Genomic DNA, 24,095 nt, shown 5'->3' with positions numbered 1-24,095 from the left:
AAAAAAAAGAAAAGAAAAGAAAAGAAAAAGAAAAAGAAAAAGAAAAATAACAGAAATCATTGAAAACCAAAGAATTTCAATATGACAAAAATCGTTAAAAATCCATATTCTCCAGAAGGAGGAAAACTGAAGAGGGATATTGGGGGGGTGGGGTGGGGTGGGGTGGAGAAGAGAATACCTTTGATTTTATAGAATGTTTGATGAGAGACAATAGGCCTAGAACGGAAATGACAAAGAGACCCAGGGAATTGTAATAGCTGGCCAAGGAATAGCCCACGCTCTCTGCAAGAGAGAAGAGAGGGAGTTGTTGGAGATGAAGATGATGATGATGAACTATATCAGCAGCAGTCGAAACTGAAGATGCAAGAGAATCGTGGAGAGAGACGTGGATTGCGAGCCTTTTGGTTCTCACGGATTTATGCCCTCCAAGAAACAGTTGGCGATTTGTGCCCTCTCCGGTTTCAAATTTTCAAGGCAGAGGATGCGAAGATAGAGAAGGCAACAGAAGCTTTGCTGCCATTTGTATGTCTCTATGGGTTACTGAGTTTGGACACTCATCTCTGGTCTCTCGCCCCATTGAATTGATTGCTCAGAGTAGGGGACCAAATGAGGGAAACTAGTTTATTATCTCGTAACTTGATCGGATTTGCAGGTTGTCGGTGCTGCTGGCACTTCGCCAGAGATGAAAATTTCAGTTCCTGCGCAGAGAGAGGGGTAATCTCCCTCTTATTTTAATTAAAGGATAGAAAGGTAATCTCGTACCTTTCAAGGGCATTTTCATCATTAAGTGAAGTCATCACTTAACAGATCCAAAGTAACGAGAACGATTGGACTGGGTATTCTTGTAAGCATCTTTAAAATGTAGGGGGGGGGTTATAATTGCTGAAAACACAGGTGTAAAGATGTAATTATTAGGCCTTGGTACAAGGGAGGGGGCGTAGTTTTCCCTTATTTTTATAGTTTTATCTTGTAATTAGAAATTTATTTTTTATTAGGATAGCTTCTTTCGTTAGGAGATTGAGTTAGTTCCCTAGTGTGATAATGTTTCTACTTCTGTTTTAGATTACGTGTAGGTTTCTTTTCTTGTTTATATCTCTATGCACCACCGATTAGAAGCTAGATTTGAGAATGAATTGAAGTTGAGTTTTGTGTGATGTGAGCCTATGTTGTGCGAGCTTCCCCCCCTCCCTTTTCTTCCATGTGATATGTCTCTCTTTCTACTTCGGTCATTACTTTTTTGTCAGTTATTAAGCGATATTGGCAGCCCATCTCGGGTGGGTCAATTGTGTTTGATTCAACACCTTATGCTCGCAGATTCTGGGTATAGGATTCCCCTAATGCACATCAGTCTGCCATGTTTGAGATCGAAAGGAGTCAGAGATTGGGATGTTCTAACCCGTCTTCGAATCCTTTTTTCGGATGAATAAATATATTGAAACCCAAGGAGAGAAATAATATTCAAGGGGAAAAGGGGGGGGGGAGGCTGAAAGCTAACCAAGGGAACAAACCCAATCAAAAAAGAGGGACAACAAATAATGGATACAAGCCCTAAGGGGGGGGGAGATGATGGAAGAAGGGAGGCCCCAGGAAGCAACAATAAGCCTGTTCCTTGGGGAGTCAGTGATCAAGCGGTGTGGGAGAGCAGCAATTTTGGTGCTGACGTCGAAGAAGATGGCCTTCCAAATCCTATCAAAGGAGCGGGATTTGGGCGTCCATCTACGAAGACTCCTCTCCATCTATAAGTGATTGATGGTGGCACAAAAGCAAGCTTATGGCGGTATCACAAATGGTGGGTCCATGAAAGATCATATCAATCCAAAGCCATTCCTTGCTGAGAGGGAGGACTCTTCTACTAGAGGGTCAACAATGAGAAACAATTTTCTTCCAAATGGTGGAGAAGGGGCAGGAGAAGAAAAGATGATCAACGTCCTTAGTTCCTCTCCAGAAAAGGCAGTAAGTAGGGGAAACCTTGATGTCGCGATAGATGAGGAAAGACTGCATAGGGAGGCAGTTGGTGAGAAGCCCGCCAGGCTGTGAAGTTGTGGCGGGGAATGTGGCTTTTGAACTAGAGGACTTTGTGCCGCAGAGAAAGAGGGACTTTAGACCTAACAAAGTTCCAAGCCAACAGTGAGAAACAAATTTCTTCCAAATGGTGGAGGAGAAGGGGCAGGAGAAGAAAATATGATCAACGTCCTCAGTTCCTCTCCAACAAAGGCAACAAGTAGGGGAAACCTTGATGTGGCTATAGATGAGGAAAGACTGCGTAGGGAGGCAGTTGGTGAGAAGCCCACCAGGTTGTGAAGCTGTGGCAGGGAATGTGGCTTTTGAACTAGAGGACTTTGCGCCACAGAGCAAGAGGGGATTTAGACCTAACAAAGTTACAAGCAAAGGAGAAGTAAAACATCTTGGAAGGAGAAGTATTCCAAAGAATGGAATCCTCCCTCTCAGGGGGAGAGGGGGGAGAGAGGTCCAGATGTTAGCAAAAAAGAGGGGAGGGGAGGGGGCCTATCCAACCCTAAGGAGTATATAGTCCTGGGACTGATAAGATGGAGGGAAGTAGAGGCATTATTCCCAATGGAGTAAGTGATAGCCTCTAACGCTAAAGGTCTTAAGCTGAGGATGCCGAGCCAGACCCATAAGGAGTCCGAACCCGAAGCGGTGGACCAAATGGAGTTCAATTTAAGGAGAGGGGAGTAAATCTAGGAGATCTAGATTCTATTTTTTTGGAGGCAATTCTCCAGATCAGCTTTGGGATCCATTGAGTTCATGTATTTGATGCGCCTAAGGCCAAGTCCTCCTTTGGCTTTAGGGAGATAGACAAAACTCCAATTGGGGAGGTGAGGAACTTGGTATATAGTTCCTTTCCAAAGAAATGAGCTAATGAGAGACTCGATAGCTTTGATGGTTGGGGGAGGGAGAACAAAGATATCAGACCAATAGAGGTACGTAGATTGGAGCACGGATTTGAAGAGCTCAAGGCGCCCCGCATAGGAAAGCAGTTTGCTTTTCCAAAGTTGGAGTTTCTTCCGCAATAGATTGAGGATGGGGGGGTGTAGTGATGGGCCGAAAGCCTGACAAGAATGAGAGGAAGGCCAAGGTATTTGACAGGAAGCGAGCCAAAGGAAAATCCTGTGATATCAAGGAGGTGGGATTTCAAAGCCTCGGAGATCCCAAGGTTGTATATACGGGATTTGAGTAGATTGGTATGCAGACCCTAAAGGCTCTCGAAGAGGCGAATGGAAGACATGATGGAGGATATGGAGATGAGGTCCGCTTTTGAAAAGATCATGAGGTCATCCACGAAAGCAAGATGGGTAAGGGAAAGGGGTTTGCATTTGGGAATGGGGGAGATGAGATGGAGGTCGGTGGAGGAATCGGTGTAGGAAAGGCGGCAGCCTTGGCGGATTCTCACTGATGAGCCAGCTGGACTGCCATTGACAAAAACAGGGAAACCCGAGGGTGGAAATGTAGGCGAGAATCCATCGGACAAAGATCACGGGGAAGGACATTTGGAGTAGGGTTTGGAAAGGAAATTGCAACGGATGAAGTCAAAAGCCTTGAGAATGTCAATTTTGAGGAGAGCTGCTGAATCATGAGATTTGCGGTCAAAGCCACGGACCATTTCGTGACGCATGATGATATCATCAGCAATGCTCCTGCCTGAAATGAAGGCAGACTGATTTTGGCTGATAAGGGAGTCAATGACCTTCTGGATGTGGAGAGAAAGAATTTTGGCGATGAATTTGTAAACTAAATTTTAAAGGGAGATGGGTTTGAAGTCTTGCATGGAAGAGGTCCCTTCAGACTTTGGGATGAGGCAAGGAAGGTATGGTTTACACCATTGATTTAGCTGGGATCAAAGAAAAAACTCTTGATAGCTGGATGAGATCAACCTTGATGATATCCCAGCAAGAGTTGAAGAACCCCATGCTGAATCCATCAGACCTAGGAGCTTTGTTGGCCTTATGGGAGAGGACAACAGAGATGATTTCCTCATCAGAAGGGATGGATTGGAGGGAAGGGAGAAGGTGGTCATGGAAGAATTTTTTTATCAGAGGGGTGAGAGGGGGGGGGGGAGACAAAAAGGGGAGGGGGCAATTAAAAAGATCTATGAAGTAGGAGGAAGCCTCAGATTTGATGTCCTCAGGATTGTGAAGAGAGGATCCATTTATGGAGGTGAGAAGGGAGATGGAATTGACATTGATCCGACCTTTGACAAAACGGTGGAAGATAGCAGAGTTGGAGTCTCCAAGCTTCAACCATTTGATACGGGATTTCTGCTTAAGGAAGCTTTCTTCTTGGGTCAAGCGAAGGGATAGCTCAAGGGAAGAGACTTTTCCTCCTCGGCAAGGGTCGGATTGAGGGGATCAAGCTGAAGCCTAGACTGGGTAGCTTCCAGCGTAGACTTACAGGAGGAAGCCCTGTTGGAGATGTTGCCAAAGCACCTGGAATTCTAGAGCTTAAGGGCAGCCTTAACATTTCCAAGCTTCCTAGAGAAGGAGATGAGGGGGGAGGAGAAGGCATGCACGCTGTCTTCTAATGAACGACGTCTTCGAATCTGGTTTCTTGTGTATCGCTAAGAACAGTTGCAGAAAATTAAACCCCCTTTTTCATGTTCTGTTAGCGCTATGACTGGATGATAGTAAGAGGCCTGAGTGTTAATGAAGACTTACCTGAAAACTCAGGTTGAAAGAAGCTCTATCGGTTGAGATATTCCCTTCGAACCAGGTCTAGTTCCGTGAGGTTTCCACCTCTTGCTGTAGGTAGAAGATGGTAGTCTTCTTCCTTCAATTTGTTGCTTTATTTATTTCCTACTTTCCTTTAATACCTTCCATCTCCCTTTATTCCCATATGTCCCTTTTCTTTACTTTGGTTCCAAGATAGCCCTCCATCTTTAATGTATATTGCCTTTATAGTTTATATCCTTACCAAAGTGCCATCCCCTTGTAAACTTAGAATTATTTATGAGATTGCCATTATCTGCCTACTATTGGCATCTGGGTGGGCCCATAGCGAACCAAAATAGGGTTTGTGGGTTTTGCATAAGAAATGTTGGAAAATTCTACATGGTGGGTCATGGGGTTGAGTTAGGCCACCAAATTTGCAATTGGCATATTAGACCCCACTAATGCAGGCTTGGTTCAAGGGTCGTATTCCCAGCCAGAGCTTCTCCTCTTGGAGGGCCCTATCCAACTGCCTCCCAACCCAAGCCTTCCTCTTCTCCCGCCACCTGATTGTTCCTCTTTCTTGCTGCCTATGCTGGAACGGGATCGAGGACACTGATCACTTGTTCTTTGAGTGCCCCTTCTCCTCTATTTGGAAGAATGTTCTTTCTAAATGCTGACCTGGTAAGAGATGAACTCATCCTCTTAGTAGGTAATGAATTTGGGTTGACATGACCTTTGGGGGCTCCTCCATTTGTGATACTGTGGGTAAGCTCGCTTTCAATGCCACCATTAGCCACATTTGGTTTTAGCGAAATCTGAGAAGATGGACCTCCAATTCAAGGTCCTTTGACATGATTTGGAATGCCATCTTCTTCGATGTCAGCTCCAAGGCTCGCTCGCTCCCTTTCTGGCATCATCGCAACTCCCCTAGGAACCGGTTAATTGTAGCTGCTTGGAGCCTATCCCCTCCCCATGTTCCCCCTCTAGTCCTATTCCATGGGCTGTATCATCCTCCCTGCCTTGGCCCCTCCTTTGGGCTTGTATCATTCTCTCCCCTCTCCTATTTTATCCTTTGCCCCTAGGGGTTATACATTCCCTCTCTTTTCCCTCTCTTGGTAATGAATTTATTATTCACCCACCAAAAAAAAAAAAAAAGGAAAATGCAGGCCTGGTTTAAATTTAGGCCAGGTTTAAGTAAGTGATTGGGTTGGTCTTAGCTTTTGGCTTTTATTATTAATAGGCTGCATTATAAAGCCCAAAAGTTGGGGGATAAGGGTGTACAAAAGCTATTATTTTATATTGGGTCCCATATCTGAAGTCCAAGTTTATCTTAACTATATAAGAGTCCTATTGTTTGTTATTTTAGATTTTTAGGTTAGTGTTTGGTTGTTTATTTAGAGTACTAAGGAGTCCTAATGAGAGTCAATTTTGGAATGTTTAAAGTTACAAATATGTAATCACCCCCCTCCTAGGATTTGGAATTAATGTATTAAATCATTTGATTGGAAACTTGTGAGATGATTCTTCTTTCTCCTTTCTTTTCTCTATCAATTTGGTAAGAGATCTTTCTTTTCCCTCTTGTCTCTCAAGTCTCTTCTCTCCTTCCCCATGGTTTATGTTTCTCTTTCCCTTATTTCTTCTCATCTTCCCATCCCACAGTTTCTCTCTCCCAATATTTCTTTATTTTCTCATCTCTCCTTTTATTACTTCTATTATTTCTTTCATTATTTTTCTCTCTCAGCCTCCACAGTAGGAAGATTTCCCCTCATTTCTGTCTCCTATTTCTCTCTTTAAACTGCTAAATTGGTAGCCTTTCTTCTCTATTGGTTTGTCTAAACTTCAGATCCTATTATGTAGGAAAGAGATTTGTTTTGGGAAAATTACACGATTTCCCACTTTTGGGTTTCCCTTTACAAAACTACCCATCCAAAGTTTCAGTTAACAAGATACCCAAAACCAGGTTTTGGTTTACAAAACTACCCACTCAAAGTTTTAATAGCTGATTGTTTGTGGAAGATGAAGGGGAATCACTATTTTGGGAAGTTTTGTAAACACAAACCTGATTTTGAGTATTTTGTTAACTGAAACTTTGGATTTTGGGTATTTTTGTTAATTGAAACTTTGGGTGGGGTAGTCTTGTAAGAGGGAAACCCAAAGTGGGTAATCATGTAATTTTTCCATATTTTTTCTCTCTCAAATCACCCATTGACCACCCTTTCTCTCTCTCCTATTTTCCACCTCATTAAATTCAATTATTGGAGATGTATGACCATATTTTTGAACAGAAGAAATACGTTTGACTTACCAGTCATATGAGATGAAGTGTCTGAACCAATAACCCAAGTGGTAGAAGATGAAGAGGCGAGAAGCACAGCAGTACTTGAATGGGCTAATGTAGTAGTGGATGGCTCAAACTGCTGGACATGTTTTAGTTACTGACTTATTAGATCATTACGAAATGTGGAAGCCGACTGACTACCTCTAGATGAAGAATCAAGATTAGTTTCTTTAGACAACACCATGTCAGAATTCTCGTCAGTTGCTGAGGAGTTGGCAAATTGTTGTTATGCCCTCAGTTTGCCATACTTTATCCAACATTTGTCAACAGTATGATTGACCTTGCTGCAGTGAGTACACAGTCGTAAGGCTTGGTCTGTTTTCTGTCCAGGTTGCTGATCTCGACCTCTACCAGTACAACGTCCTCAACTTTCCCTTGAACCTCGACCCCTCCTAGGGAATCCAGAACCTCGGACACCACTACCAGGCACAAAGGCAGAATTATCCTTAGAATAAGATTCAGGTTTGTTGAGGGGTGGGGTAGAGACAATACATTGAATGTGGTAAAAAGCTTCATTCATAAAGGGAACTTTGTAACTAGCAAGCAGATCACTAATGACAAGCAACAAGTCAGAACACAAGCCAGATAGTAATTTAGCAACTTGAAACCCAGCATGTTGAGTCTTCAATAGATCCACATCAGTAGTGAGAGGGTGGTAGAGATTAAGCTCTTCCCACATGCCCTTAAGCGTACTGTAGTACTCACCCACGGATTTATCATCTTGCTTAAAAGAAAATATCTTCTCATAAATCATAAATGTCATACACTCTAGAGATGTTCTTGTCTTGAGAAAAACTTTCCTTCAAATCTATTCCAACTCCTTTTATGGTAGTATGAAACATGATGTTTGCAGCAGTTGATGGATCCATACTGTTCCATAACCAAACTAATATACTATTGTTCCCACGCATCCATTCAACACACTCATTTTTTTTGGCTAAAAATTCAACATACTCCTTAGAATCAGCCATAGGAGGCAAAGTGGTTAAATATTTTAGCCTGCCCTTTACATTGATATAAACCTCGACAGCTTCTGCCCTCAATAGATAATTGGAAGCACCACTCAGTTTTATAGCGGTGATTTGAACATTAACATTATCAGCAGAGGTTTTTGAATCACCCATATAGGAATATAAATCTCACTCACTTCAGAAACATCATCAATATATTGAGAATATAACAGCCAAAAAAAAACACTACACCACAAGTATCGACCAGAATTGAGGAAGAGCAAGAACTCAAAATCCACAACTCAGATATACTCCAAACTTTGGTTGAACATAGCATTTGGATGGGAAACATTTTCAGAAAATCTCAAAGTGATCAAATGGTTATATTCTGAACTAGAGGTAATATTAACACCAATAGACATACTGTTTCAGAATTAGAAATTAATGAACAAGAATTTAAGTTTGAAAGAAACACCAATCAGCAGATCTGATGATGACGCAAGTTTGGTCGAAGGTAGGGCATGAATAGTGTAGAATACATTCCAAATTCCATGACAAAATCAAGGGTTGGATATGGAGATACAGTAGTATCCAATTCTGGCTCAGAAAACCCCAAAATAGGGGAACTGCAAGATGCTAAATATCACAAATGGAGAAGCTGCAGTAGAAATATAACACCAGTACCTGATCAGAATTATTCCAGCATGCTTAAAAAAAAAGGGGGCGTAGCCGGTGCACGAGGCTCCCGCATGTGTGAGGTCCAGGGGGGGCCGAGAAGTATGCAGCCTTATCCGGAGAATGCCAAGAGGCTGTTTTGACCGCTTGACCACCAGGTCACAACATTCGTACCTTACCGTTGGGCCAAGCGCCCCTTATTCCAGCATGCTTATATTCCCAAATACCTCAAAAAACAGCAACACAGTATCAGTATAACTATATATCATCTGCAGGTTAGAATATACGATTGGGATCACACTGAGAGAGAGAGAGATTGGGAGAGAAGAGAATAATGACAACCGGTTGTCACATTATGTATTCATAATAATTAAAACAAAATAAATTACAAATTACCCTTGACATAAGTGCACTCACACATAAAATACAAAACAGAAATTATCTAAGACTGAAATACCCCTGCGGGTACCACTTAATGCTTAATTCCTTAACACCGTATTAAGCCAGTGCATATTATATGGGTTAAATCCTATTTTGTAAGTGGCCTTGAAGATGTAGTGTTGGGCACGAGCCCTCTTCTTTCTTTAGACTATCATTTTTCTGTTTTCCGGATGTGGATTGAGCATTTTGTTGAATCTTGTTTTCACTCTAGTGAACATTATAATCAAAACCCGGACAACTGGATGCTTTGAATCTTTCACCTTCTGGAGGAGGGTGATTGGAGCTAAATTTGGATAGTGGGTCTGTAGTCAAGCTAGGAATTTATGAAGAGGGTTGGGGGGGGGTGTCTAGAAGAATATATACTGAGATATGAGGTAAATTAAAACTGAGGAATGGTGGAAATAAGCCTTGTGTTGCATTACATATGTGTTGGGCCTTTGTCTAAGGGGCTTTTTTTTTTTTTTTTTGTAGGAGTTAGGAATACATGATTTATTTGTTAGTTAAGTTGGGGTTTTAGATTTTTTTCCCCTTTTTAAAATCTGTTACTATTTTTTATTTTATCTTGGATAGATTAGGTGGAATGTTTTCCTGGTGGCAGTCTTTTAGTAAAATAGGTGGCTGTTTTTTATAATTTTCTTTTGAATAAGGTTAATCGTAATCAGTCTTTATGCTATCCTGTTTGGGTTAGCTTACACTATAAACAAATGTAAACGCCTATGCCCCCTAATGATTGGAAGTAATACAGTAATTCAGTTTTCCTGAATTTTGCTGCTGTGGAATCAGTAGTGTGCTTGGTGGATTCCTCAGTGGAAGAGTGGATTTTCTTCATGGATTTGGTGGATTACTGTCCTGTTCTTATCAATTCTTCTGTTTTCTCTTAGATCTAGTCTCATAGTCTGCTCTATTAGTTCCACATCCTATATTCTTTGTTCTAATCCTGTTTGGGATTTGTCTACATTACAACTCGACTGGATGGGACAATCCAAACAAAATATTTCCCAATCCAGTGTGTAAAAGTCTGAGATACTACTGAATTGGTTGATCCACTAGCTAGGAGAGAGAAAGTTGGTCCAGTCTCACACCGATATGGATCAGAGGGTCCAAATCAATGGTCTGATACTGATATTTCACCATTGTATGGACTAAGCACATTGACTATTTTTTTTGCATAATTATTGAATTCCTGTTGTGCATTTGTAAATGTTGATATATGTAACTAAGGGTGCCGCAATGGCGTTCCTGCCTTTCCCCCCTTACATCGACTCTAATTAATGAGTCGGTTGAAGGGTGGGCATACTTGTAATTTTGCTTCTCCTTTGCTTCTTAGAAATAAAGGCTTGTGTGGTCTCATTGATCATTCAGACATTCTACCCTAGTTTTGTTGTTAACAATGGTATCAGAGCCAAATTTTCTGATCTAGGTTTTCAGCCTCATTTTTCTCTCTTTCCCCGTATCACAAGCCTCCATCCTCTCTCACCCTCCACCTTCTTCTCTTCCTTTCTCTCCATAATTCCTCGCAGGGCAGCACTAATAAGGTGATTCATATGAATCTAGTTGCTCTCCTACACACTACCTCAATGCTATAAACCCTAAAGCCCTGCAAGAATCGCTTAGGGTTCTACCCTCTCTTCGATTTTTTTTTCTTCTCTTCTTGAGGTTTGATTCTTCCTACTTTTAAGATCAAATCTCCACCTCTTGAAGATCAAGTACAACAATTTGGAAGAACTCATTGCTTACAATATTGAAGATCATCACATCTGCGATTTCCAAGAATCAGGGTTTTTTCTCCAAAACCTTGAGTCCATCGATTTTTGGGATCCCTTCCTTAGATTCAGTTGATTTCTTGAGGAGACCCTCCTCACCCTTAGAGAGGAGATCAACCCTACCAAGGATTAAGTATTGGTCGTTGTATTGGCCAACCAAAATTAAGATATGTATCGGAGATAGTTTAAGGTACGCACATAAATGGATAGGTAACACTTTTTTTTGCACTGCATAAAAAAAGTTTAAAAAGCTATATATAACATGTATTATGCATAAACATTGAAATGGAGAGTATCATACTGAGAGACAAATATATTCAATTGAAATAGTTCAAAATGTGATGTTCTTAAAAAAAAAAAAAAATGAGTTGAGGGCCTTGAGGCTTTGAATCCTTGCTTTGTAGTTGTTTATGGCCAATATATGGAATCCCAATCATAGTTGTCACAACGTCACGGTGAACCAAGGTGACCAAGTGTTATTTTTTATCTTTCCTCTTTTCTAACATCACTTAGTATGCTACATATACCTTGTATCATAAAAAATTAACATTAACCCATATTAAGTCATCAAAAATCAACATTAAGCCACATCAAATCATTAAAAATCAATATTAAGTCACATTAAGTTATAAAAAATCATTTAGATAAATGCTCTTGTTCTATAATAAATTTGACTGGTCAAATGATTTTATTTTTATATGAGACATTTGTATTAGGTATATCACAAAACAAGCTTTCCAATAAGTTTAAGATGACTTAAATCTGAGTTATAATGACAAAGTTATGTTCCGGCCAAACTTGTTTTGTAGTGTATGAATACTGTTATAATCATTTGGATGAAAATAATTTTATGGACATCAAAACAAAAGATTATTTTACTGGACTTTTGGTTTTTAGTAATGTTTTAATGTGATAAGTTTTTAGTTACTTCTCCTCAATGGGAATCAGGCAGGGATGCCCCCTCTCTCCTTACAGTTTCTGTTTATCATGGAAGTCCTCTCTAGAAGTTTGCAAGTGGCCACGGATCAGAGTCTCTTCTCAGCCATTCCCAAATGTAAAGCCATAAAGCTTACCCACTTAGCTTTTGCTGATGACTTGATGATATTCTCCAAAGCTGAACCCTCCTCTCTTCAGAGTATCATGAATTGCTTAATTCATTTTGTAGCCATGTTGGGCCTTTGCATCAACCCGGCCAAATCTCTCATGTTCTTATTTGGGAGGGATCTCAGACTCAGACAAACCTTCCCTACTTCACCAAACTGGTTTCACTTTGGGCCACCTTCCGGTGAAGTACTTGGGGCTCCCTCTCATTCCGGCCAGATTATCCTCCCATCATTGCACTCTTATGCTTGATATCATAAGGAAGAGGCCCCAACTCTGGAAAGGGAAACTTCTATCCTTTGTAGGCCGCCTTGAGCTCACAAGATCTGTGCTCCAAGCCTCCTACATCTACTGGTCCAGTATATATGGGCTCTCGGAATCCATCATTGCCAAGCTTGAGTCCATGTTTGCAATTTTTTTGTGAAAAGGAAGTGAGTGCTCTAGATTCCTTCGGCCAAGCTAGAGTCTATCTTCCAAAATATGAAGGACGTCTGGGATTAAGAAGAATCAAGGATGTCAATCTTGCAAGTATTATCAAGCTTGCTTGGAGAGTTATCTCTAAACAGAAAGTTTATATGGGTTGATTGGGTGTACTCAAACCTCCTCAGAAAGTACTAATATTGGACAGTGAAAATCCTTGGGGATGCTTCTTGGGTTTGGAGGAAGATCTTGGATACCCGCCTCTCTAATTCCTCAACTATCTCCATCAAAATCAGAGATGGAGCTTCCACTCTTCTCTGGCTTGATCCCTAGCACCCCAATGGAAACCTACATCACTCAATTTCTGCTAGAAATATCTACAGTTCCGGATTATTCAAGTATACTCTTGTGGAAAATATTATCTCTTCAGGGTGATGGTCTCCCCCAAGTCATTCTAGAGTCAGCTTGCAGACATTTGGATCTCCCTTCCTCCCATCCAAGCATCCCAGAGACAAAGAAAGGACTCTATTATTTGGCTGCCTGCTGCTTTAAAGCTCTTCTCTGCCAGATCTACTTGGGAATTCGTCAGGACCCACAAACGTGTCACCCCTGGCACAGATTCATATGGTTTCCGCACCACATTCCCCCGCCAAAGCTTCACGGTCTAGAGAGTTTTCAATAACGACTTGCCCACGAAATCATTCCTCATCCACAGAGGTACCCCTGTAGGCCCTATGTGTATCCTATATGGAAATGAGCCGGAAGATATTGATCACCTCTTCTTCACTTGTCCTGTCTCCAACTCTATCTGGAAATGGGTTCTCTCCAAATGCTGGCCAGCTAACAAAAGAATTCTTCCTCTCCAAAAGGAATGGATTTGGATGGATATGACTTTTTAAGGTAAATCAATCTGTGACCCTGTGGGAAACCTCGCCTTTTGCGCCACCATCAACCAGATTTGGATGGAAAGAAACCGTAGGAAATGGACCTCCAATTCTCGCTCTTTGGATAAGATTTGGGGCTCTATCTCCTTTGATGTCAAGGCAAAAGTCTCTAGGATCTCTACCACATGTATCCCCTCCCCTAGAAATTGTCATATTGTAAACTCCTGGGAGCCGCCCAGCTCCATCATTAGGAGTAGCCCTCATCTTTGAGCTTTGATCTCAATATGATTCATTTTCGTTTCCCTTTCTTATCCTCTTCTCCTTTTTTATTTCGTTTTTGGGTTTCTTCTGTTTATTTTTCCTTACCTGGGAACACACTGTTCTGGGGGTACTTCCAGCCCTCACTTTTGACATAGATCTCTCCTGATCCCCATCGAATCAGTTTGAGGTTTTAAGTGTTCATTCTACTCAAAGAAATGATTCACCTTACACATATTTGAGTCAACACTTGACCTCTGGTGAGAGTTCTAACCAGAACTTTAGATCTGGTTCTGCTTTACCCGCCAGAATCAAGTTGCAGCAAAACCCCATCTTGTTCAACTGCTGATTTGAAGTGTATATCTGTTGGAATCAAGAGGCCCTTTGGTTTTCAGCCATCGCATGAAATTTTAGCCCAAACCAAGATCTGTTGAAGAAGATCCATCAATCTGAAGTTTCTCTCTTCACATTTGCTGGTTAGTATCGTGGGAAGGAAGAAGATGACTTCTATTATTCTTAAGTGAACTAGTTAGTAATATTTACAGTTATCCCCCTCTTTTTTAAACTCGTGTTTTATTAACTCCTTCCTCACTTTGGGTAATTTCAGAGCTCCCCTCCACTTCTAATTTCTATTCCAGTTTGTCCCCCTTACTTGGTAGTTTACATATGATGTGCACACTTGCTTTTGAAATTACAAGATTTTTGTTGAACTGTTGGACATGAGTATTATTCTTTGGTGGGCCCATAAGCGGTCCAATTCTGGTTTTGGAACCCAGATCCGCATCAGACAGGATCTAGCAGAGCCACCGGGGAGGGGGGAAGGAGGAGGAGGAGGCTGAGACTTGGGGAGCCACAAATTCCATTTAGGAGGAGCCATAGTGTCAGGGCCCCAGCCCTGGCCCCAACACCCAGTCCCAGTCCTAGTCCCAGTCCATGACTCAACTGTTGAGATCCTTGAGTAAGAGGATCCAGCTGTCTTTCCCACATAGGACCAGATCAACTCAACTCAGCCTTATCCCAACTAAATGGGGTTGGCTAAGATATGACTAGAAACAGAAGAAATTAAAACTAATGTGGTATGATGTGAAGGGGTTAGTGGGGTTGCTTTCTCCAAGTAGGCTTTCTACCTCAACATTCTAGCTCTTGCCACTACAGGGCCATATAATCAGAACATGTTGGATGATAGGTAGGGTTGGCCTAGGAGTGAAGTGGCCACGACGTATGAGATGTACAATACTTGGCCCACCATAGAAAAGAGTTGCAAAAGTATATTGAGGGGTTGAAATTGGTGTGGGACAGTGAACTATGTAGTAACTATGATGTGTGATGGTTGGACTAGATCTACTAGACACTCCATCATCAACTTTATGGTCTATCGTAACACTAGGGCAGTCTTTTTGAAGTCTATGGATGCATCCTAGGAGAAGAAAGATCCAAAATATATATAGAAATTGTTGAAGGAGATGGTAATGGATGTGGGGGGTGGAGAATGTGGTACAAGTTGTCATTGACAACGGGAGCAACTTCGAGGTGGTTGGGGAAAAACTGATGAACAATACTAGGTACCGACTCTATTAGACTCCATGTGTAGCCGACCACATCAATCTTATGTTGAAGGACTTAGGGAATCTTAAGCTTGTCAAAGAGGTTGTATAGGGGCAAGAAATGTGACCACATTTGTCTATAATCATGGATTTGCCCTACAGATGTTGAGAAAGTGTGGTGGGGACTTGGTGAGGCCAGGGCTGACATGCTTTGCCTCAAAATGGCATCGCTTTGAAGAGCCTTGAGAAAAATAAGGCTGGACTTAGGTCCATGTTTGCGTCAGAGACTCAGAGGATTGGTCTGAGTGGCATGCTTCTCGTGGAGGTTTGGCAGCCCATATGACCATTTCTTGTGACAAGTTCTGGGATGACCTGAAGAAATTTATTATGATCTTAGAGATGGTCGTCAATGTGTGTAGAATGGTGGACTCACAGAAGAAGTCCACCTTACCACACTTGTGGGCAGATATTGATATGATGAAGATGCAGGTTGAAGGTAGTGTACAGATGGAGAGGCAACTCATGTATCCATTGCATAAGGCTGGTGAGTTTTTACTTAATTCAATTTGTCATTTAGTTGCTTATTCACTAGTTTGCATTGTTTTCAGCATGCTTTCTCAATCCCTACAAGCATAGAATTGGGATGAGACAAGGTCTGATAGATGCAGCTTAAGTATTGGTGGAGAAGCTTGAGTGAAATTCAAGTGCTCAGTCCATTACCAATCAAGAGGTGAGACTAGTACTTTGTTTAATACTTAAGTACTTATGCAATTATAAATTTGGTATTGATGCTAACACTAGTACCAAATATTGAAATGGATGCTAGGCGTCCGTTTCGGGTTGGAATACCACTGATGTTGGTTGCTCCAATCACCATAGTTTTTCATTCATATTTAAGTATGTATCATCGTTTACCATAACCTGACAATACTCTTTAATGCTCGTATGCAGCTGAATGGTGGGTGCAATATGGAAGAGACTCGCCCAACCTGACCGGAATAGTAGTTGAAGTGCTCTCCTGGACATATTCCACCACCGGTTGGAGGATTTGGTCTACAATATGAGATTGAGAGAGGAGCATATACGCCTTGGCATGGACAATGGTACAACCCTAATCGAGTTGAGTGAAATCTTCTAGTTGGAAGAAGAGGAGGATCTCCTTTATGAGTGGGTGAGGGATCGAGGTGATACTGTGTTAGATGAGGCTGGGGTTGGCACTACACCTAAATTGCTTCATAGATGGGTGCTGATGTCAAGGAGTATATAGCGTCAGAAGGCAAAGTTCACTCACAGACTCAATGTCATTATAGTCTCAGCCTGGTGGAGATGATGTCTAGGAGTGGTCTCATTTCTTGGACGACAATCACACACCTCTCCCACTCAGGGTTATGTGATGATGGTGATGGTTGTGGTTATGATGATGGTGATATATTTCAGCCTTATGTGAGGAGTACGACTAGATGGTGCACGATCTTAAGCTAGATCCTGTCAGATTCACAAGGGAGACTCGGTTCGAGCATGCCACGCAGGATTAAGATCTATGGTGTATGTATCGGGAGACTACACTCGAGGTCATGCAGCAGGCACTTTAGACTTGAGGAAGAGGTAGCTGGGATGGGCATGGGTGTATTGAGTGTCTTGCAGGATGACAACCATGAGTTTGGGAGAGTAGAGGATCTGGGTATTGGTGTGAACCAAACATCATAGGAGAGAGCCTCAGTCGAACACATCATAGTTATATTGGCTTCGAGAGCACTGGTTCGGGATTTGGCTATGAGGGTGGCCATGGTGAATCTTTACATCATTCCCAAGTATTGAGCATGAGGGTGGGTCAGGTGTTGGGTTATCTTTCGTCGACAATGTCTTTTTGTATCCGGCCTTTACCATTTGTGTCGGTTCCACCCAATTTCGGTGTAAGTGAGCCGTTCCCTAGGTTGGGATACCTCCGACCCAAGAAACTCCGCGTGGAATTAAGTGGTGAGTGTTGTATGCTTGTATTTCCCAAACTTAAATGTATATATTGATTGTTTTAATTTCATATTTACATTTCTAATAGCTAAATTATATGTAGACTTAGTGTTTATAATATGGCTAGTGTACAACAACATTCGGAGTACACTAGAAAACTTGGGTCCAAATCACAAGTACCATTTTGGTTGGTGTTTTTGTGAAACTAATTCATGGAATATGCGTAAAATGTTAAAAATAGACAGCACAAAAAATTAAGGTTAAACAACCATATTTTGGGCCTCAAAACTTAGGTTTTGAGTTTGGCTTAGAGAAAATACCAGGTTTTGGTCGAAACCTGGTATATCTCGGTTTCAGCCAGGTTGAAACTGGTCTCAGAACCGATATTTAGAACCTTGGCCATGACTAAACCTTAGGGGTCTCATACGGTTCAAACTGTGAGCAACAATTCAGCTTCAACATTTCATTTAAGACTTACAATCACTGTATACATAAATTTCTTCTTGCCTTCTTATAAGTTTAGAATGCTTTATAATTCTTAGTAGCTCTTCTATAATTTTTTAAGACTGCTAAAACTAGAAAGTAAGTGAACCTAACTGATTTTATGAAAAATTTATTGCATTCTCCGTTGGAATCTTGAATATAATACTCAACCTTACTAGTTTAACCCAATTGTAAACTCAGCAATTCTAATAGTTAACTCATTTCTTGAAAAAATAAAGCTAGCAATTAAACCAAACGCTTGATTCAAACTAAAGTTCCTGAAATAGGAATAGAGCCACTCCTAACAGCCTGCTGATAAATTGAATTAGTTTCCCAAAACAGCCCAGAATTGCAAGATCTTGGTCTTACGGGAAAGGTTTCTTAAAAGTTTTAAATAACCAAAATCACACTGAACAGGTTAGCTTTGACCTTCAAAAAATAGACCAAAAAAGTGTAGAAAAGTGACCCACTATGGCAAAAAATCTTGTTAGGGTTTTGATGTTGGAATTAAGATCTGGCTATTGTTGGAAGGTAGGTAGTTGGAGTTCTCTTCATTTTGGTTTTAGGTCCTCAATAACCGAACACTTTCCAGCCATTAAAATTCAGATCCACTCATCATCCACCTACTGAGAACCCTAATCCCTTCTAACCCTTGCCTATTTCAAAGATCCACCACCCATTTCTCTAAACCGTATTCCCAAATTTATCCAAACCCTACACTTGGAATCCACCTAAGCTCCACTTGGAATCTACCAAGTGCACTACTGAATCCACAACAACCAAAGTTTCAAAAACTAAAAGTTATACTTCAGAAATTCTTTTGCCTGAATTGCTATATATATGGACTATCAATGTCTAATTCCTAACATGACTAGAAATAACCAAAACCAACTACTAATTAAACTAGCTACTTAATTGACCAATAAAAGACTTAAAAAACTCCTACTCTAACTAGGACTCCACCTTAAGCTGAATAATAATATAAATCCTGTATTCCAAACTCCTACTCTTATTTTAGGCCCATTAAACTGACCCTATACAATGAAAGGCTCTTGGACCAAAGGCCTAACATGCATAGAACCCAACCCAAGGCTTATATCCACCAAACTAAGCCCATTTTTTTCCTGATTTATTTACATCAGTTTGACCCACCATCATGCTTTTGAACTAGAGTTTTGCCTATGCTGAACTGATTCCTACTAATTACTGCTCAACCTTGATCCACCCCAGCCATGACTATATGAACTACTCCAACCATAGAGGATCATACGAAACCCTAACGATTGGAAGGAGGAAAAAGGCAGGTCTCCAGTTTGACCTGTCCCATCATCAACCCAGTACTGCTGGAAAAACCCAGTTATGTTGAATTGAAATGTAGTTGAAGGGGAATGCAATAGGGGAGGCAGTAGATAACCTTCAAAATCTGTGTATCTCTTGGAATAAATGAGGATCATATGGATTTTGATTACATAATTTTCCTCCTATATACAGCTGAACCAATTGCTGGTCAAGTCTGTAATTGCTCCTGTATATGGTCTCTTGATGGTTATACCCAATACTGATAGATCTGATGGATTTTTAATTGATGATGATAAACCTATAAACAACACAATCTCTGTAAGAATCATGAATGATGACTGAACTAGGATCAATTTTACTTTGACCAATAGGTAGATAGGATTTGAAGCTTTACCCAGCTAGGCTTGGGTTTCTTCTTTCGGCATATGTGAGAGGTGTTCCATTCAAGTCAGTAGGATAGCAAGCTGTTCGGTGGGCCTGGTTCAGGCAGTCTTAGTACAAGGTGGCCATAGCAAGTTGTTGAGCTTAATGTTTATATTGTTGAGGGATGTTTGGTAATCAACAGTTTTACTTCCAGTCTTCAAGTTGAAAAATGACTTAGTAGCCGCCTTCGTTAAGGATTTCTCAGGGCTAGTTAACGTTTGTCAACGAAATTTTCAAATTATCCTCAATCACAAAGTAGGTAATAAAAATCAGAAATTAAGACTTGGTCATAGATTTCTATGAGTAAAGAGGATCTATTTATCTTCTGCAAAACTTTACTGAACTTGTAATGTGGCATAATCAATAGTTTTACATTTTACTTAAATAGAGATTTTGGCTTTCTAAAATTTTGGAAGGATGGATCATAGCTAAGCTGGTACTGCCTGTCTGGAGGATTTATCTTGTTGAAATGGAAACTTTGTAATTTGAGCCTCTCTATTCTCATTTTGGGGTGAAATTTTACCAATGATCTGGATGTGGGGTCTTCTATTAAATGGACCTAGAAGTATACTACCATGCACTGGTTTTAAATGGCAACGTATCTAGCCATTGGTATGAGTTGTCTTTTCCAGAGAAGGTAATGAAGATTATTACCAATTACCTATTCTATGTCTACCCAGCACTAGCAGTTGAGCATTTGTGAGCACAGAGCATGTTTAGGATCAAGAACATAGAAAGTGGATTTATGATAGTACCACTCAAGAAATCCTAACATGCCCAAATATGGACAGGCCCTGAGCATAGAATAGCAGGTCCATTCTTTGGGTCCAACTTTAGGCGTTGGAGAACTAGGAGAACAAGTTACAGACAATAAGAAATAGAAACTATAGAAGAAAAGAGAGAACATTTACTTATCTTTTCAAAACTAAAGAAAGCAATCCTCATATAAGCTTCCAATTCTGTTTAGGATGCATACATATGGATCTTCATGCCCCCTTGACAATGGCCCAGGTAACTACAGATGAAATGGTTATGCCCTTCAGGTATGTAGCCTGACCATTCTACTCTATATGCCTTGAAAGATTTTGGAGAAGATTGGAGAAGAGTTGCAACTAAGTTATCTTCTGTGTCAAAGGAGTAAATAGGATAAACACTTAAGGAAAAAAATAATTATAATGTGTAAATCATCGTTAATATCGCTCTTTGCCAAGTGTTCTTCCGCATTGAATTTTTTCCGTATGAGCCAATGGTCCGTCTTCATGTTCCAACCGTTACTATACAGACGGTTTTTGTAGCGGTGTGAAGACTTTGAATTTTACTAGGACTTGTAACAAGTGTACATGTACAGATACTGTGGGCTGGATAGCACTTCCCTCTCTCTGCAAGCCACTGACAACAAGAAAGATGATGAAATTTATAATCCTTTTAGAGGCGTCAAAGAGATGGTAGGAGGTCCGGTTGGTTCTTATATAGATTTTGGATTTAGGAATTGAAGTGGGACATGCAAGGATTAAAGTATCGGTATCGGTCGCCTCATCGGTCGGCCAAATTAAGATACTTATCGCAGGGTATCGTATCGTATCGAAAATACGCTAAAGATACGCACATCCATGGATAGGAAACACTTTCTTATACACTTTTGCATAAATAAATAGTTAAAAAAAGCTATATATAACATGTATTGTGCATAAACACTAAATTGAGAGTATCGCACTAAGAATCCAAGGTTTATAGTTGTCCCATAAATGTAAAATCCTTGTTCCCAACCTTGATTTCCACTTTAGTTAGAGAGAAAAAAATGTATGGAAGCAACTTTGGAACAAAAACCCCTCAAAAATCGTGTTTTTTTCTTCTGAAAAATAACCCATCTTGGCCATTATATGACCGTAGCGCATTGTTTGGTCGATACATACCGATATGTACCAGTACATACCGAAACATACATTCCATCTCAATTTTTTATTTTTCATAGAGTATCAGTGTGTATCGTATTGTATCGGTGTGTATTGGTGGTGTATCGGTGCGTATCGGTATGTATCGTAGGATACATATCAGTACAAAAGGATTTAAAAAATTCCATGTATCGTATTGGTAAGGGCCGATACAGATACATATTGGCCGATACGGTACAATATGTACTGATACTTTAAACCATGGTACATGCATGGTATTTTCTCATAAATGGAAACTAATTAATGCCGTAAATCTATCAGTAATTGACTGGCATGGCTCTTCTATTGATTGGTAAAGTGCAGTGAAATTTTTCTACTGAAAAAAAAAAAGGTTCAGAGAAATTTCGCGGTTTTAATTGGGGGGACTGAAATCAAAATCCTGGAACTTTTAGGTAGCTGAAATTTCAGTTGAAACCAAAATTTTGAAATATTATGGATATTTTAGAATATTCTGGATGTTAGAATTTGAGTCAAAATTTCGTACTTCTTCCTTTTTATTATATAGGCATTACCATTGCTACTGAAGCAGTTTAGTTCATTCTGACATTTTTTATCCTTACAAATGCTTATTAAAGTGAAGTATATTTCTTGTTAAATCACTGTAGAAGCATCACTGTACCAAATACTTTTCCTCCTTTCTCCCTGTCTCTGGCCTCCTTACTCCCCTCCCCATCTTTGCTCTGCATCTCCATCTCCTCTCCTTCTTTGGCTCCGGCTCCACTCCCCTCCCCGTCTTTGCTCTGCACCTCCATCTCCCCTCCCCTTCCCATCCCCCACCCCCACTCTCTACAGCCCTCCCATGCACTCTCTCTCTCCGTGCCTCTCCTCTGCCACCTGCTGCACCCCCTTGATGTGTTTTGCAGGTCTTCTATGCTGGGACAAACGCAAGAAGGCATGCTAGAAATGATTATGCATTTCAAAAGGCGCAATGATCATCTCTAGACACAATCCAAAGAGCACAATCAGCTTTTCATGGGCTTGTAGGAAGCTACAAGTCTTACATTGGAGCTCCCCTCCTCAAGGCCAAGTTAAAGTTCAATTCTGATTCTGCTAAGTAAGGTAACGTTGCAAAAGGTGGAGGACGAGGCTTTGTTGGTAGAGATGATAAGACTGAACCAAACGTTGCATGCTCTGCACCACACCCCAGAAGCTTGGTTCATGTTTTAGAGGCATTGGCCCTTAGGTTTGAGATTCTACATGCCCTAAGTGAAGGGTTTGACCAGATATGCTGTGAATGTGATTGCCGGGAATTAATGTCTCCTTCAACCTCATGCGTACCCACTTTCTTTGGAACGCCGCACTCATTGTTCAAGGCATTGTGTTGCTGAAATCTTATTTTGAGGAATATAATTTTAGCTCTATTTCAATAATGGAGAACAAAGTGGATCCAAGGGCCCCATTGATTGGGAGTAAGACTCTGTGTTTGGTTCGATCCCCATCCTTGGCTAGAGAGGGGGTGGAGATGGGGCAGGGGCACAACAGGTTGGGGGTGTGGGAGGGGTGCTACAGGGAGAGCCGGAGAGAGAGGTGCAGAGGGGGTGTGGTGTGGGGAATGAGGGAGGAAAGATAGGAAGCCCAAGCCAAAGCTGGAGAGGAAGGAAGAAGGGACAATGATCTTTTTAAAAGGGGTTACAGGATAAATGACCAGGCATACCCAGTTGAGAGATGCATTATGTTACAAGAAAAGATTAGAAGCTCCACCTTCAGCATCATCAATCAGTAGAAATTTCTAACTGCCTCGAGGGAAAAAGAGCAACAGGATTTAGTTCACAAATCTGAATCTACTTTTACCCAGCATGTCCCAATTAATATCAAAATCCACAAAGTGTGGATGAGTAATCCAAGATTCTGCAGACTGGGATATACTAGCTTTATTGGGATGTGAACCTGCAACAACATTAGCCTCTTGATAATTCCCATGATTTTTCATGCCAAAGTTTCTCAAGCAGACTCATAGCATTACTTTATTTTTTTTTTTTTTTTTTTTTTTTTGGGGGGGGGGGATTTATTTGGCCTCATTTCTATAGAAGAAAAAAAAACATGTTATCGTGTCCAACACATTTTATAATTAAGGTCTGGAACATCCTTAAGTTCAGTTTGACATTCTCACAACCGGATTAACATTAGAGAAGACCACCTTTGCCAGATTTTAGCTAAAGTTATCCTCTTGAGCTTTTAACTGACAACATATATAGGTTTGCCACTAATAAGAACAGACCCCAACTGCCAAACAACCTTTTGAAAGTATTGGTGATCCATCCAAGAGGGCTATTATGAGGCTGAGAGACCTCTTCAAGCAACCAAAATAGGTGAGTGGTCTGAGTAAAACCTTGTCAGGACCCTTTGTTGACTACCATGAAAGGATTCCATTCGAAGTAAATTACAGAAAAACTTGTCCAAAACAGCTTAACATTGCCTTCTCGCGTATTATTAGAGTCTCAGACCTTGTAAATTTGTAGCCTTTAGGTGAAAGAGGTATAAGTTCACATAACGAGAAAAAGATAAAAGGAAGGAGATTAGGTATGCTGCCGGATTTTTTGGAGATAACGGTTCAACCAATGGGAGGGCTTGGATGAGAGGAGCATAGGGAAATTTTCCAAGGGGAGGAGGAGAGACAGAGACAGATCTGGGTATACCGGCGGCATACGCAGCTTTTTCCCTAAAAATATATTAGAATCTTCAGCAACTCTAACATCAAAATGACCAGGGCCTCTTCTCTCATAGAAGAATAGGCATTTAAAATCATTTAAAGTCTCCAAGGAGAATATCATACTATCATTCTATCATGTAAGTGCATGTACTTATGCTTTGAGTCTGATCTTTTTTTAGACTACTTCACTCTTCTTATTTTTTTAAATATCTTATCTTCTTTAATATTCCTTTTCTTTATCTTTCTTATTTTCCTTATTCTTTTGGTACCATTTATTTT

At 40.7% G+C, this 24,095-nt stretch overlaps 1 long non-coding RNA gene across 1 annotated transcript in view; it reads right to left on the bottom strand.

Moving 5' to 3' along the window:
* LOC122069003 overlaps positions 1 to 11,418 on the bottom strand; it is an 18,773-nt gene extending 7,355 nt beyond the window's left edge. Inside the window, exons 1-2 of the long non-coding RNA XR_006137316.1 lie at positions 8,640 to 11,418; positions 6,973 to 7,424 (exon numbers count right to left, since the gene is read on the bottom strand). This is a non-coding gene — a long non-coding RNA (uncharacterized LOC122069003). The remainder of the gene's footprint in view (positions 1 to 6,972; positions 7,425 to 8,639) is intronic.
* Between the last annotated feature and the right edge of the window lie 12,677 nt (positions 11,419 to 24,095).

This window comes from Macadamia integrifolia, chromosome 2, assembly GCF_013358625.1.
Source record: "Macadamia integrifolia cultivar HAES 741 chromosome 2, SCU_Mint_v3, whole genome shotgun sequence".
Taxonomy (NCBI): domain Eukaryota; kingdom Viridiplantae; phylum Streptophyta; class Magnoliopsida; order Proteales; family Proteaceae; genus Macadamia; species Macadamia integrifolia.
This window is presented reverse-complemented; position numbering and strand designations above follow the sequence as displayed.